The sequence below is a fragment of the Ambystoma mexicanum genome, chromosome 4p (genome assembly GCF_040938575.1).
Source record: "Ambystoma mexicanum isolate Mex_15411 chromosome 4p, UKY_AmexF1_1, whole genome shotgun sequence".
NCBI lineage: Eukaryota > Metazoa > Chordata > Amphibia > Caudata > Ambystomatidae > Ambystoma > Ambystoma mexicanum.
Genome location: NC_090927.1, coordinates 1148164668 through 1148182331, shown reverse-complemented (window position 1 = coordinate 1148182331; position 17664 = coordinate 1148164668). Strand labels below are relative to the sequence as shown.

General features: G+C 46.3%; 1 long non-coding RNA gene across 1 annotated transcript; it reads right to left on the bottom strand.

Annotated features, from left to right (window-relative positions):
* Positions 1-16896: 16896 nt before the first annotated feature.
* Positions 16897-17459, bottom strand: LOC138452662 (uncharacterized). Its single transcript, XR_011260299.1, has 3 exons — positions 17393-17459; positions 17147-17276; positions 16897-16964 (listed from the first exon to the last, which is right to left on the bottom strand). It is a non-coding gene; the product is annotated as an uncharacterized lncRNA (long non-coding RNA).
* Between the last annotated feature and the right edge of the window lie 205 nt (positions 17460-17664).

Genomic DNA, 17664 nt, shown 5'->3' with positions numbered 1-17664 from the left:
TTCGGCCGGATATTTATCTAATCAGCTCCAGAAAAACTGGCTCTGAAGGAATGCTTGGAAGTCAAGCTTAAGAAAGGACTTATTCAACCATCTAAATCACAGGCTGAAGCGTCCTTGTTTTTGTTCCAAAAAAAGAAACTATTGAGCTTCAACCTTGTCTAGATTATCATGGTTTAAATCAAGTGACACAAAAAGACAAGTAACCCTTACCAATCATTGCAGGTTCTACATGGAGCTGTTGTTTTTTTTCAAGTTGGATCTTCGAGGCGCTTACCACCTAATATGCATAAGATCTAGCGATGAGTGGAAAACAGCCTTTTGCACACCCTACGGCCACTTTGAACATCTGGTAATGCTGTTTGGCCTGATGACTGCGCCTGCTGTTTTTCAGCTCTTCATGGATCACGTCTTTTCCGACATGTTGCTTCAATACGAGAAAACCAGCTATTAGCGAAACCAGAGAAGTGTCAATTTCATCACTCGACCATCCATTATCTGGGTTATGTCATCTCACAAACCAGTATTTCTATGGATCCATGCAAGGTCACGGCTATCACCACTTGGGCAACCCCTACATCCGTGAAACAAATTCAGTCTTTTTTGGGCTTCACCAATTTTTAACAGAAATGAATTCCTGGATTGTCAAACATTGTTTTACCCATCACTCGCCTCCTAAAAAAATAAGTCATTTTCTTATGATCCTCAGAACAGGAGAGAGCTTTCCAAACACTGAAAACTTTACAGAAGCTCACATACTTTGACAACCAGATACATCCAGAATATTTATCATGGCAACTGATGCCTCAGAAGCAGCTATCGGAGCGGTCTAAAAACAGTCCCAAGAAAACGGTATAGAACACCAAATAGCCTACTTTTCATGAACACTTTGAGAGACGGAAAGACATTATTCCATCCTGGAAAAGGAGTACCTTGTCATTCGACAAGCTTTCCTGGAATGGAGACATCTTTTGCTAGGTTCACTTCATCCCATACAAATTAGGACTGATCATCAAAATCTACAGGTACTCCAAAGAGTGGAGTGTCGGAACAGTCGACAAGCCAGTTGGGCTTATTTCTTTGCTCAGTTGCACTTTTGATTGACTTATGTTCCAGGCTCTTAGAACCTCCTTGCAGATGCACTGTCTAGAAGACCGGACCACTTGCTCCTGACTCCCATTTCATACCCTACTGTGTTCCAGAAGAGAGTGTTCCTGAATCATGTGGATGTGTTTCTCTGGCAAGTAGGACAGGAGACTGAGCTATTGCGGGAATGGCAGTGATTAAACCATTCTAATCCTTGGGGATTAGATAAGAGGGAATCCTTTCTGTTTAAGGATGGATGTCTTTATCTTCCTTCGACTTCCTTACAGAAATCAGCTTTACAGATGTGTCATGACTCCCTACCTGCTGGTCGTAAGGCATTTCTGCCACCATACATGGAATGGCTCACTTGGTACAGGAATATGTTAAGTAATGTGATAATTGTGCAAAAAATAAAAGCCTTTAGGTCTTCTACAACAACCTCCTCTTCTGGATAGACCCTGACAAGACATAGCCACAGACTTCATCGTCGATCTACCACCTTTCAGGGGATGTTCTACTACCATGGTTACGATTGATGCATTGCCTAGATTAGCCCACTTCAACCCACTGTCCAAGTTACCTCCGACTGCTGAAATGGTATCAGTTTTCTCACTGACATTTTTCGCTTACACAGGTGGATGGGATCAACACAGTGGAGCCCCCTCCTTCGATACCATGGAGGAATAATGTGGCCCCCAGGACTGCTTTTCCCCTGGCAAAAAAGAGGCAAGTGGGGGTTAGGATGGACACCCCCCACCCACACTAAGGGCGGCAGGGAGCCACCTAGTCCCTCTAAAGCAACAGGTAAGGGTAATGGGGCAGGGAGCTCAAATAATACCAGGGCAGAAGGATAAGCGGGCCAGGGTCACACAGAGAGTCAATGCCCCACTAGCAGCGGCAGGCAGCCCAAGAGTACATTTTGGGGGCAATGTAAATGGGGCTGTGACAGGGACCTTTTATGGTTGTGGGGGACCTGGGCAGGCAGGCCCTTGGGCTAGCAACAATGGTCAGGGGAAGGGCTTCGGTGTTGACACCTCATCTCCAATTCCTCAAGGAGAAGGGATAGGGGTCCTCGTGAAGGTAACACTGGGGGCTAGTAGGGAGGACCTCAACAGCAGGGTGTGCTAGCACCAACTGGGGTGCCCTTGCCACAAGGGCAGCATCACAGGGGGTAGCGCATACAAGGCTAACAGGTCAAAGTGGTGACAAACCCAGCCCCACTGGGGACGCCAGGAGGGACGGGTAGTGCCACAGGAATGATGATGGCTGTGCAGGGGTGAACAGGTTAACCAAATAGGAATGAAAATTCACAGGTGATGGGTAGTGTGATAAATAATGTAGGGGGAGCAAAGACACGGAAACAATGGTGACAAGCAGTGGGGTCACAATGGTGGGGAGCAGGCAGGTAGGGCATGCCTCCGCCCCAATTCAGGCAATAGCATCGGGTATGCTTACCTGGCATGTGCCTTTGGAAACTAAGGAAAAAATATGGAAGGAGAAATATATTGACATATTTTCACTCTTGAATTATAGAAGGGCAGAGGAGAGTAAGGAGGCAAAGAGTGAGGAAAAAGACAAAACCTTCTTTGTGGAAAAATCACTGGACAACTGGGTAACTGACTTTTCAATCTGTGCAGGCATATTGTTAGAAAAATGCCCTGACCTTTATCAGAAATGGTGGTCATACAATTACTTGGTGTTGACAATGTATCATGATTGTATATTTGTCGCTTGGTTGGTATATGATGAACGATTTAGGAGTGCAAAGGCAGACAGTCCTGTACTGGACTGGGGCTTTAGGGCGATGGATCCATAGACTAGCTGCACGGCAGCACGTCCATCCAAACGCAAAGGGTTAACACTGAGAAGTCCAGCTTAGCCCTTTTGGAACAGTTAGGGAGGCATGGACAAAAGAGGAGCATGTTGGACATACAACAAATCCTTTTGTGCAAGACCGGTCAGTAAATTTAAGCATGTCTGTTCATTCTGCCGGATGTCGGACCACGGGGAAGCCAAATGCATCAAAGGCAGCAAGGAGTACAAGTAGGAGCGGGTGCTTGTTGTTCCACCGGCAGGCTTACCCTCACCCATACGAGTGGATGTGTTGAGGGCATTGGCAAATGGATACCCTTGGGTGGGAGATGCAGGGCTGCTAGTAGGGGGATTTTCACAGGGCTTCCGGATAACGGTGGAGGAGTTTAAGCCCTCCCCGATGCCTGAGAACCAGAGGTCGGCCCGGTCACAACCGTCAATACTGATGGAAAAAGTGCCCAAGGAGATCAAGTTAGGGAGATTTGCGGTCCATTTTCTGTACCACCCCATAAGAGGTTGTTTTGATCCCTGCTGGGCAATGTCCCAAAAAAGGAGCCAGGAAACATAGGTTGATCCTTAAGTTATCTGATCCATAACTTATCATTTCCAAAGGGGGCATCTGTGAATGATGCAATTAATGATGATGTTTGCTCAGTAAAGTAAGCCTCCTTTGACTCAGCAGTAACACGGCTGTGATGATGGGAAAGGGGGCACTGTTAACCAAAGCAGACATTGAGGCCACCTTCCGGTTGCTGCCGGTACATCTGGAGGGTTATAACTTGCTGGGTTTTCAAGTAGGGTATACATTCTATTAGGACAAATGCATACCTATGGGGTGCTCTATCTCATCTACATACTTTGAGACATTCAGCACATTTCTCGAGTGGGTGAAGAAGGAGGAATGTAGGGGGGGCGCAGTCCTGCGTTACCTGGATGATTTCCTGTTTATAGGCAAAAGGGGCACAGAGGTGTGAACAAGGGCACTAAAACTTTTCAGGAGGTGGAACAGATAATGGGTGTACCAATGGCAGCAGAGAAGACAGAGTGCCCCACCACCTCCCTTTGGTTTCTGGGCATTGAGAGTAACTGTGAGGCGGGTGAATGCAGGCTCTCAGGGGTTACAGTGCAGGACTTCAGGGAGGCAGTATCTGCCTGTCTGAGAGCTAAGAAGGTGACTTTGGGGCAACTGCAGAGTTTAGTGGGCCAGCTGAATTTTGCACTCATAATGATTCCTATGGGGAGACCCTTCTCTCGGTTCATCGCAGGGGCTATGGGCCTCATTACGAGATGGGCGGTAGCCATGGTGCTACTAGCACCATGTCTGCCTCCCATACCGTGTCCGACCCTGGCGGGACTGGTAAGTCCCCATTGAACAAACCATTCCGCATTCCCATTTGAGCCCCCATAGGGCTCAATGGGAATGGGGAGGGTGCTAATAATGGGCTTGCGAATGGCAAGCCCGTTATTAGCGTCCTGGTCCCTTGGCGGGACCCATGAGGGACGTTTGGTTAGACCACACGTTCCTTACGGTTCCCTCCAAGGGACCTCGGAATGGGGCGGTAAGGGATTACCGGCACCGGTCTCCTTACCGGTGCCCAGTATCCCTTAATGCCTGACTCGTAATGACCCCCTCTGTCAGGTCTGACAAAAACACATCACCACAACAGGTTGTCAAGAGAGCAGAAGCAGGACCTAGTGTTTTGGGACCGTTTTTTGGGGCATTTTAGTAGAATGCATGTCTAGCCAAAGGAAATTGAGCGCAACAGCCATTTGGGTCTGTACACGGATGCAGCTGGGAGCGTGGGCTTCAGGGCCATCGTGGGCAACAAATGGTGCAGACAGCGGTGGCCAGAGAGCTGGAAGAATGAGGGACTGTGCAAAAACATAACATTTTTGGAGCTCTTTCCGATTATTGTAGCGTTTACTATTTGGGGGAAGGAGTTATGGGCCAAGGATGTTGTTTTTTGGCCAGACAGCATGTCGGTGCTGCGGTTGCTAAAGAGATTGGTATTGATGTGTCTAAAGGACAATATTGGCTTTCGGGCAAAACATGTTCCAGGTGTCCTTAACAATGAGGCTGATGCTTTGTCCTATTTTAAACTGCAGGAGTTCCTAGCGATGTCGTCACTACCAGAGACACTATGGGAACTTGGTGCCGGGAGTTAGCATCGTTGATAGATGTGTCGGTATCAAAGAAGCCAAAAAGGGCATACGAAAGAGCATTTGGGGAATTCAGGGAATTTTGTGTGGGACAGGGTCTGGAAGACATTTTCCAAAGGAATACTACAAGGACATTTCTGGGTCAATTGCATAAAGAGGGGGTAACCATAGGGTGGCCAGACCAAAGATGGCAGCCTTTAGGTTTTTCGCAGGATTACAAGGAAGGTCTACACCATCCACCAAGTTCGCCATTAAAAAGGCCTTATCTGGCTGGGAGAGGGTGGTGGCACCAGGGTGGGTAGTTGGACACACCTAGACCCGGATAAAGTAACAGCAATGGTACGAGTACTGTGGGGGATCTGCATAGATGACTGGGAAATTGCGTTGTTCAGGGCAGTCTGTGTCAGGTGGTGGGGAGATCCACACAACTTTTCGTGAGGGCTGTGCAGGGACAATCTGTCATTTGAGGGGGGGGCTGGGCCACATGTGGTTATGGAAGTAAAAAACGGACAGGAGGGAAAAGGGGCCAGGCTGACAATGATAGCACATACAATGACTGACATCTGCCCAGTACGGAGCCTTCCGGCATGTTTGGGGCACAGGGGGGATCAGGCAGGCCTGCTGTTCTTGCAAAGGGATGGATCTTGCCTATCCAGGTACCAGTTCAGGAAGATGTGTGAAAAAGCATTGAGAGAAGCAGGGCTCGAGGGGCTGGATTTTTCCACACACTCTTTTAGAATTGGGTTAGCCACCACAGCCGCAGGATACGGTTACAAAGAAGGGCAAATCAAGGCATTGGGGCAGTGGAAATCCCATGCATACAAGGGTTACATCAGGCCACAACTCTTGTGTTAGGATAACAAGGAGAGGGGTAAGGAACAGGGTAGTAATTTGTTGGTGAATGAAATAAATTTGGTGTAATACCGTGAGATAACTAACGTGATGTTCTTTGTGTCATTTTTGAGGAAGGAGATGCAAAACCGGTGGTGTGGGTCGTGGGACACTCGTTCATATGAAGAATGGAACAAACAGTGCGAGAACGACCAGGGTTGCTGTCTGACATGACAGCCTTTGACATCCACTGGATTTATTGTGGGGAGTTGCAGGTGTGCCAGGTGCCTTCTTTGTCAAATAAGAAGGAGGCTGCTGAACCCAATGTTGGTGATTTTGCACATTAAAGGGAACGACCTGATGAGGCTGGGAAGGAAGGAGCTGATCAGGCACTTGCTATCTTTGTTTTCCTGGTTTGGACGGGTCTGCCCGGGGGCCTTGCTCGCTTGGTCTCAGATCATTCCTAGATTGAACTGGGGCTGTCCGGGCCCGGCACGCCCATTGAACATGCCAGCACGAAAATTGAGCAATGAACTGGCCCAGATGGCCGCCGGTCAGGGGTGCTTGCAAGTCATCAGGAACCACCTGTTGAGGGGCCCAGGAACTTGTCACCAAGACGGGGTGCATTTATCCCAGCATGGAACAGAACTGTTGTTGCAGAACTATTTGGCCTTGATAAGAACATTTGTAGGTTTCGGGAGGGGGTCACACACAGGTGGTTCCGCGCCTCTTTGGCAGGTGGGGGAGGGCCATGGGGACTCTGAGTTATCTCTCCGGGGGACTCTGGAGCCGGAATGGGGCATGACGACCAGAGGTTCCCAGTGTGGTAGGGGGCGGCGGGACCGGGGGGCAGCTGGGCCCAGTAAGAAAGGGGGCTGCCTCCCGGTAACGCCTCCCGAGAAGGGCATGGTGGGGAATTGATAGGGCCTCACCACCATGTGACGCCCCAGCGGGGCAGTGAACCATGGTCCAACCCGGACCACTTGTCAGTAGGAAGTGTTGTAAATTATGTATGGATTATTAATAACTGTGTATTGAAGGAATGTCACATTTTTAGAGTGCATTGATGGTTGCTGTGAAATTAAAATGTGGCCGGTTTTGGCATCCAAAAAGATACGTGTCATGTGAGTTCACTCTTCGCCTAGGCATGCCCTCCTGCTCAGCCCAATCATATTCGCAGGATTTATTTTGTGGATGCAGTGTAATGCACCTGGTATTTACATAGTGTAAACCTAACTAGATAGTCACTGAATGCTGTACAAAGGTAAATACAAAGTTTACAAGAGTGATGACATGCCTTGGCAGTCACCTAGGATGATGTGGACACACGCGCACGGTGAGGTGTTTTAAGGTCCCCGGCTCTCCAAGAGGAACTCTCCAAACAGCTGAATCTTAATGTCAAGAACCATGATGTGAATGAGCCATGGCAAATAAAGTTCTAACACATATAACCTCCCCTCCCATGTGTGAATCCTGATTTAGTGTGAACGATTTGCTTACCAGTCAACCACCATCAGATGAAGGACTTCGAAGCAAGCTGTCGGTCACATGCCTTTGACACAAAATTCTACTATAAACTAGGGTCACAGCAATGTAAGAGATGCAGGAATTGTTTTGCAGTGTGTGTGGCCACTACAGTGTCTTCATACGCAGGTCCATGAGTGACTACTCATGGACCTACGTATAAAGTGGAACTGTTTCCTGAACTCCCCACCCAAAGAATGCTGTGGTATCTGTGGTGGATGGCAATTCATTCCTATCAATGGTGGCCATTTAGTTGCGGTAATAGCAGAGATTCGGTTCAGCCACATTTAAAGTGCCATCCAACTATACCAAGAAACTGGTACTATTTTTAGGAATGTTAACATTCCAGGCCCTGTGTCGACGTGCCCCAGTGCATGCCATGTATTGTGAATACTGGTTCTTCCATTCAATTTATTTAAAGGGTGGGATTAGAAATAGCGAGTTTTATAATGTATAATTGCATATTTGTAATCTTGCAGTAAAAAGGTTGTCGAACCAAGCCATACCAATTTCTAAGGGCTTTGAGATTGGAGCAATTTATTTTTATCTTTCTTTTTACTTTTAACTAACAATTAATTGGAAAACAGAAACATGATGAGCATCAGTGTATGGCAATGAGTGACCCCATCTCTGATCACAGCCTTCAAGCAAAGTTTATAATCATAGCCTCCTTGGTTTCGCTTGGTTCCCCACACCTTACTGCAAAAATTATAATTCAGTGGCATAAAGTGCCCCTGGCAATGGGATCCTGCTGGAACTGTGTCATGGCTTGAGGACCGTTCACCACGCGCAGTATACATACATGTAGCCGCTGCAGTCCATGGCATAGGCCATGCCTGAGGCGCACTGCCCCTGGTTGGTGTGGCCATCCCCTGTTGGTGTTGTTCCGGGGATGTCCTGTACACTTCCTAAACCACATTACCCACAGGGTCTGGGCTGTGGTGATGTTCGCTGGGCTCTGTGCCAGTGACGTGACCTGTACCTATGCCCCAAGATCAGGATTCAAGCCCTGGTCTGGAGTCTGCGACCCTAAGGAGATTTATCCCAACCCTAGTTAATCAAGGGTATGCGGAAAGCCATTGGAGACTGTGAGAAGACTGTGGGCAGTGAATCTGCACTCAAGTCCAGCATTTCTTTTACAAGGACAGGCCAGGGCATTGCCTCAGAGCAATGCCATATCAATACAACCCCTTGCAGCTTTCCTTAGAAAGGATTCCCTCACTCGAGTTTGGGGCTGCAAACACCTGATGCAGGGCCTCCCCCAATCACATTCCAGGATTGCACTGAAATGATTGGTTTGAGAACGTCCATGGACCCAACTTGCCTATGCGTTACCTTTTTTGCCCCTTCAAAAACCACTGGGCGGATTTGCACCAAATCAAACCTGGATTTTAAATCGGTGTAATCTCTAACACGTGGTCCTGATTTTGTGCTCCTCTCATCCACACTCTCAAAATGAATCCGTGTTTTTTGTTTTCGCCGGGCAATCGCCCATTAATGTCTATGGGAGAACATGGGACTTTCTGTGAATGTGAACTGATCGCAGATCAGGTGACACTCGGTACATGTGGGTGAATTGAGGGGCATATCTCTTCTGCCCAGCGGCTATGAAAAATGTCCTTTGAGAGATTGTTTGGGAAATGCAATTTTGGGGACCACCTCCTGCTGTTAGCACCCAAGCCGCTCCCCTCCCCAACCAGCATGCATCATTCCAACAACAACTTAAAGGTGGAAAATTTAGGAAATTTTGGAAAACTCTGTTTCAATTTGTCAACGAGGTTGAGGTTGGTGGTATTACCTTGTCCAAGATCGCCAAAATCATTTACCATTACCACATGCAGGCCTCATTATGAGTTCAGCGGTGTGGCCAAAAACAGTGGTAACAGCAAAATGTTGAGGTAATTCCGCTACATTACCGCCAAAAAATAGCCATTTCGGCAGAATTACCGCCGGCAGTAATTCCACCAAAATCCTCCTGGAGTCCTATGGACTCAATAAATGGGGAATAACACCGCTGTACCGCCACTTGGAAACTGGTGGTAATTCCGCTGGACCAAGTGGCGGTACCAGTAAATCTGTTTAGTGGTATCTCAGCCAATTTACTGCCGAGATGCCAGCAAACTCATAATGAGGCCGGGTGTACACAAAATCAGGCTGAATAAGTGTTTCGAAAATGAAACTCAGAATTTGAAGTGGTAAAACAACCGGTAATGTCATCAAAGGCTATTTTACAGCTAATGCCAAACTCCTAATCAGACCTTAGTGTTAACATATGCTCTCTCAATCTGGAGGTCGACTCAGTAATAACTCCATTTGCTATCAACAACTTTTTACTATGTACATATAACGTGTGTGCTTGTGTGTCCATGTGTGGGTTTGCCTGTGTGTGTGCGTGTGTGCAGGTTACTAAAACGTGTACACACCAACACACCATACTAAAACGTGGTGCAATTTCACCACGGCGCAAACAAATGTTTGAACATATCGATACAATATGGCAGCACAACTATGCCCTTGTAAATGTTCATGGGGCAGGCCCTGAGCAGAAAGGGTTAAAGCAGCTCAGAAAAATATTTTGAATAAGGGGAGAAAGCAAGCGAGATGAAAAACAAGGCTGCACCTGTATGTCGGCGGCGAATGAAGTGAGCTTCTGGTCAGCCTTCTTCTGACAGCTGCCTCTGCTCTGGATGCAGGTGGAAGAATGGACTTTGCCATCTATTAAAAAAGAACTGACAAGAAAAAAACAACCTGCAAAAGTAGTAAGGCAGACCAGCTTCCGCCTCAACTCTCCGGGGATGGACGTGATTGCGTCACTACGCTATAGGGTCTCATTACGAGTTGGGCCGTATCCCGGCGGTAAATCTGCTGGAATACCGCCCAACTGAATTACCGTTACCGCCACTTGGTCCAGAGGAATTACTGCCGGATTCCGAGTGGTGGCGGCCGAGTCAATCCCCCATTTTTCAGAGTCCATTGGACTCTATGGGGCTTTTTTCAGCAGACAGTGGGAGAATCTATCTCCAGCAAGATGCTGGAGGTAAATCCCCCACTCCAGGGCCATACTCGTAGTGTGGCGGTGCGGGAAAAGTGGCGGTAATTTCATTACCACCAATCTGGGGTGTTGCTAGGTCTGGAAAAGATCCGGGCTACGGTAATGTTGGGACTGTCGGGACACGGGGCTAGCCAGCCTTTTGATTGTAGTCCCTGAGATTCTATCCGGGCTACAACCAAAAGACCCGGGGCTATAGCCCCCTAAGCCACCCCCTAGCAACGCCTCTGCCACCAATTATTTCCTGCACTGCCATACTTGTAACGAGCCCAAATGTAGAGTGCGGCACTAGGAGCATGCAGCATTCTCAAGCACAGCTGGAGCATCTCCATCGTCAGGTAGCTTTTGTGGTTGGTGGAGTTTTGGAAGCCGTAGATGAAGAGCAGTGTACCGGATCCCACCATGACCACCACCACAGTTAGAAACATCAGACTCCGCCCCATGGTTGCGAGGCGCCATGCAGCACAGAAATCGGGCGCAACATGTGCTTGCCTCATCTAGCTCCGTGTAAAAAGAAAACAGAGTGGAAGCATGCCCACAATTGTACTAACCACACATTTTGATGTCTTGTAGACCTACGATTGTTACTGTCACTCAACTCAGTGATGCCCATTCTATCTACCTTGCAAGAAAGAAAGCCTGAGTTGGCCTCAGATACAACTCTCCGCAAATAGTACCTTAACCCCGAGCGGTGGCATCATCTAATAGGTGCTTGTCATAGAAGAAACTGTTTTTTAAGCTCCGGCCATTACTTCATTGCTGTGGTATACGGTACCAGCGTTGTAAGTAAAACTGTTGCCACATAAAGGTATCTTTTTGTTAGTCGTAAAGAAGCTCTTTTAATAAAGTTTTACAAGTCAATCAATACTTGGATGACCTGTCGCAAGACTGACACGGAGGCCTGAATAGGAGGTACGAACGAATGGACTCAAACGCATGGTTTACAGGATCTATTGGTTTCAGTGCAACACCAAAACCAGAAAAAACACAGAAAGGTTCCAGTTGGGAAAGTCCTTTGAGTGTCCAATCAAGTCTCTTACGCTCTCATCCCAGGGTTTCTCCCTCTCCTTGCCGTCTATCTAGATGCCCGCTTTCCAGGGTCCTTTACCGTCTGGCTATCTAAAAATAAATGTTCGGCACCAATCCAGGTCTGACTTGGACACTTGGAACCTCCCTGTGACACACTTCTCCATTGCTTGCACCGGGTCGAGGTATAGCTTCAGCTTCTCAAAATCTGGGAGTTGAAGCCAGGAGTCTTTGCTAGCCCCATCTACTCCCCTGGGATGTTCTCCACCCTCAGGTCTGCACACCAGGCTGCCTCTCCTTCAGATCTCCTCCCTAATCTGAGCTTCTTGCCTGGGCCTTGTACTTCCTCCTATCCCTGTCACCTGCTTTGGGCTAACCCAGCCTTCCTGTTTCTCCCTTCTCTTGCTCGGCTCACCAGAACCTCCTCCATATGGTTACAGTCTCCTCCTTAGTCCTGCAAGTCCCAGCATGCAATAGGAAAAACCAGGACTGGCTTATGGTGCCTGTAATGCATGGAACTGGGAAACGTGGCAGCTCTGAACTACCTCCTCCAACTCTTACCACTGCCTCCTGATATAAGCATCTTCTTCAACTCTGAGCTCCCTCCTCCTCTTGGTACCACCTCCTCCAAACTCATACAACCACATCTCCTAACTCTCCTCCACCTCCTCCTGATGTTACACCTCCTCCTACTGTGCTCCACCTGCTCCTGATTCCATTAACTCCTCTCACCTCCAACATTCTGCACTCTTCAACTGACCTTTACTCACACGCCAACCTCCTCCAATACACCAGACACAGCCTCTGCAATACCCTGCGCTGCTGGACAAGGCTTGCTTATATAATATAAGGAGATTCCCTCTTCCACTAGGTGCACCTTTGTATGAGGATCTGGACCTATGGTTTCTAAAGGGTTGTGGCCTGGGATTGGCTATCGCCCTTACTTTTCTCTGGGTTGGAGGGGAGGTGGCCTAAATATATAGGAACCCTGGTGGCCATTTTGCAATTCATGCATATGTAAAGTGGGTGAGAGAGAGCTGCCTGTGCCTGATCCAAGCCTCTGTGCGTTTGTTTCTCAGTTAAGTGCAACGCATGGGGGTTAGGGGAATTTGTACAGTCCTTTTCTGGTTCCCCGTGTTGGTTCAATTGATCATTTATGTTCATGAGCTCACAATCCTTGTCAGTGGGTCCACAATGGGCTGGCAGGCACTGAACGGCCAAGCACTGAACAGTCTGTGAACCTCATAGGACCAACAAAAATTAGGTTTGGCTTTTTATGTCCTGGGGACCTTGCCTAGGAATTCCCCATAACATGTAAGGATGTGGTAAGGGTCTGGCTGGGGTTTGCTTTGGTGGAAAGGGGTGGAACCGCTCAGCCTGAAAGAGGCAGGGGGTTTGGTGGTACTACTGTGACGCACCCCTGTCAAGTGAACTGGATGGAGGGAAAGGACTTTGCGGATCTGATACCTTCCATGCAGGTCCACCATTCACTGGTTCTGGGAAGAACTCTGCTTCTAGGTTTGCTCTCTCCTGATCGTCCACAGAGCGGACCAGGGGACGGAATCATTCAAAATGACTGAGTTTATTAGACCGAATGGGTGATTTGGCCGGATTTCGGCCGCTCGACATACCAATAACTCCATTTTCTATAAAGATGAATGCGAGAACTGTTTAGAGCTTACATTTGTAACACACAGCAATTTCAACACAGGGCTGGACCTGAACTGACAGGATTACACAGCTATATACTCATTTATTTAGTTGATGTTTTATAATCATTTAACCTCATTGTTTTAAAAACGAAATAGCAGTATTGACTGGTAACTAAAAGTGACCAATGGCCTGTGTTTTGCTAAATTAGGAGTTTGTAGGTATCTGTGTGGGGGATCCACTCCTTTCACCTCATTCCCTTATAGGAAAAGTCATTTCAGTGCAATCAATTTCAATTAAACCCCCTCCCTGAACAGAACATGCACCCACAAATGAAAAGTAAAACTCTCAAAAATGTAGGAAAGAAAAACAAAAGTGAAAAAGGAAAAACATAAAAATTAAAGATAACATGCATAGAAAGCAAAATAAGAAAGAATAGAAAAAAGAGAGAAAAGCCAAATAAAGGAGAGGGGAAATCAGTAGGGGGTTAGTACGGGCCAACGTGATGTTTCCAATAAAAAAATGAGAACGATGACTAAAATATTGCTGGATACAGTGTTTTTTTATGTATCATGTCTTGGCTTCCAAAAATGTTTTTAAAAAATGATCATATTTGTGAAGGGGACAGAAATGTCTGTTGCACTCCTGGATTTGTGTAATTGTGCACAAGGGTGGAAAAAGGGCATCACCAGCATGGGCACAGCTATGATGCCCACATTCTTTAATGCCTTAGAGCACAGCCTTGTTTCCAGGAAAGCGTGTGGGCTGCACTTAGACCCTCCCCTTCACTTGTGGCATGAGTAACCTTTCGGAGAGCTCCAATAGCTTAGGGCCAATAAATAATTGTATCCCCAACTTTCAGGAGGAGGTAAATGTATGAGTAATACCTTTGAATTTCAGGCGGTACTGCAACCCATAATCATGAGGTATTTACTGCATGTGATATTATCAAAACTCACAATGAGGATGGATGGTGAAATCAGAGGGTACTGAAATAACACCAGTTGTTACCAATGCAGCTTGTTTGTTGAATTTAATTATATCCCAAAGACATAGAGAATGTTTTTGAAAGTAATATCCCCCAAATGACGACATAATTAGTTTCTCATTTCGTAATAATACATTGATTTTGGGGCATTTTGATTTTGGTGTGGTTTGTCCAATAAGGTTTGTCAAAACATAGTGCGCCTCATTACGAGTACAATGGTGCAGTAACATTTGGCAGTCCGGGAGGATAGCAGAGGGGAAACCCGCTCACCTTGGAAGCAAGACAACGCTTGATCCCCGGGTCCGCGCTTAAAACCTGTGGTTATTAAGCGCGTTATAAATAACCAATTACAATTCACAATTCTGTTACCGCCACTTTACTGTCACATGACTGCAGCACCGTACTATGAATGATTGGAGGTGAGGTTGAGGATTTAACTCTAGCAAAAAGCTGGAGAAATCCTATGGCAATCAACCCAGCGTCGGGATCCCTGTTGCTTCCCCACATAAAAAAAAAAGATGGTGCCACACGGGGAAGGGCCTAAGGTGGCTAGAAACATCAGGCCATCCGATTGGCTGAACGCCCTTCCCTGGGTGTGAATTCACTTTACTGCGCTACTGTTGCCCTCTGCTATCACTAACTCTCCTTAAATGAGATCCACAGCTAGTTCACCCTAAAGCATTCCAATCGGATTCCATTACTTTTCCTATCTGGCTTTCTAGGTCTGACTTGGAAATCCCGGGGTACCGTCTGTATCCTTGTGAAGCCCTTAGAGCAGGCAGCTTTTGAATCAGGAGGACATTTTCAAGATGGTGGTGTTCTGTAATATTTGGTATCCCATACCGATCCGGTATCCCCTGGTCTTCGGCTGCCTTCGGCTGATCGCTGATTGGCTGTATTACGCCTGAGCAGTGGCCCTTCTTCCGAGCTGTCACAGACATAAGCAGCAGAGCACAGCGAAGAACGTTGCTGTAATAGATAAAAATACTGTTCATTCTGAGAGAAAGCTTTGCATTAAAACGCGAGGCTGCCCCTGAGGAAGCTGCTGATGTAAAGCTTTCTCTCAGAATAATAAACAGTCATTAATCTATACCCACAACGGAACGAAGCTCGGCATTGCATAAACTTTAACTTGTCATTAAAATAGGAGGCTTCGACTGAAGCCATTAACGACTCGTTACAGTTCATGAAATGTCGAGCTGCGCTTTGTGATAATAACAAGACAGTTACATCTCAGCGATATGATTTTGTCATGAAGATGTATATTACTGCAAGTACATGGTTTTTTGTATGATCTTTGTAAAAGTTGATGTATGTACCCCCTACGCACCCCTCTATGCAGTGTCAAGCAAAATAAAATAAAGGTTAAAAAAAAAAAAGACAGTTACATCTTATGAAAAGCCTCCCTATATTATCCTGTAAGTGGAGTATTCAGCATTGCAAGATGTGGTGAGGGGGACAGCCACGTGAAACGCCTGCTACTTTCCCCTCAAATGCAGTGCACGCAATTCCAGGTTGTCTCATTCGTGCCCACAAACCGCCCACCCCTGCCCCAATCTATTTTTTTGGTAACATTACTAGTGGCATCTTGCATTTTAACACAACAAAAATGAAAAAGGGCAGAATCATTACAGATGCAGGGAACTCATCTATTAGAGCTCTGTCCAGGCGCTGTGGGGCAAAATACATACACATCAACTCATTTGCATATGGATTGCACCAACAGAAATTACTTCACAGAAAGCAAATCGCAAGGAGCATCAACAGTCTTTGATACTTGGAGGCGCCATGCAACTGACTTTAGAATACGTTGTCATAAGTAAGCCAAGTGGCAAACAATTTTCTGGTGCAAAATACCTAGATTGCATTGTTATATATGGAGCAAGTCAGGCTTTTAAAAAATAATAACAGCATGATATATTAAAGCTTTGAAGTGAATCACTTACAGAGCTGCAGATAAGACACAGTCTGATCACATGGTCTGCCCAGGGTCACACACTTTGGTTAAATGGTGAAACTGGGATGTGGACAATTTAAGCAACTGAGCACTTCTTCACAGTTTTAGTTTATATAGATTTTTATTAATGTTTCCCTTTGCATTTCATCTGCTTAAATAATACTTTATGTAACTGGAGGGTCAGCTCATGAACAAGTGGAAGGACTTAAGAGCTAATGATACTTGAAACGAAAGGGATGGCGCCCTGCCACTTACTTTTAGTCTCTTGACCTAAACATTTTGGTCAAGTCTAAGTTATTCAGCATGCTTAGTATGGCAAAAGCTATTTCATTAAGCTAACTGTCATACATATACAAAAAAGACGAGCTTTGGAGCCCTTCAAAGGTGCACTGTAGCTTTTTATTTAGCCATTGTCAGTGAATGCAGGGGGAATTTTTTTCCCGCATTTAAGTCTAACATGAAACTAATTCGTTTTCTGGTGTACATAAGGATCAAATTACAGTCATCTTATTAAACAAATGCAACAAAGAAAAGATAGCAAATGCTTAAGGGAAATTAACAAACAAGGCAAATGAATGCACAATCAATGATTTGCCTAGATGTGCAATGGATGCAGCGAAACATGGTGTATTATTTAAACACAAGGCAAACACCTATGTGGGATGTGTGGAGTCCAGACCATGTGTCAGAGAAAAGACTTTCTTTCTTTTTGAGACTGGGTAGATTTGTTACTGGCTCCTAAAGGAAAGGGACCTAGTCGTTGGTCAACGACTAAAAACGGATCGAGTTGAGAAGCGGGAATGGGGGGATAAAGCCCTCAAAATGATGTAGTCCTGTGACGTTTCGGCGGAAAGCCTTCTTCATTTGCCTTGACTTGGTCTCCCCTATATGGAAAACAAAGGAAAGAAAAGAAAAAGAGGGAAATGGGCTCAGAAAATATTGTAGAGCTCGTCTAGGAGGTTCAAATCTGATGCTAGTTATACTGGCATGCAATAAAATCTAATTGAGACCATGTGAGTGAACAATATATCATTGTCCACTGGCTTGCTGGCACTTGGTTACTGACCTGGACAGTAATCAGAAAGTGGTGTTTTCTTCCAGTTGGTGGTACCAGGGGACTGGGAAAAATGAGTGGCGGACCTCTTCAAGCAGTAGGAGGGGATTTCTGCCGCTAGGTAACTGGTGTGCTGGATGCACTTGGGTATTGGGAAAAATATTTAAAAAACACAGAAAGCATATATGTATGAGTAAATAAATGGTAGTCACTAATGTGTAGTGGAATGCTTGACTAAAACAGTTGACATACAAGTACCTGTTGGCACAGTCCTGCAGCCGTTTGGAGATTCTTGGCTGTGTTCAGTTGTGCGAGGACCTTATGAATGATGCTTGTAAAAGCAATCAGGCGGTGGTCCACATATTGGTGGGGCTCCCAGGATTATGGGGTGTGAATTTTGCCGCGCCTTAATGTGGCTGCAGGACCCTGGAAATGAGAAACCAGGGTACAGTTTATCAAGAAGACGCTCTAAACAGATTCAGAAAAATCTGATGCTATGAGACTTCTGAAAGCAAGGGGCGGAAGGCGCC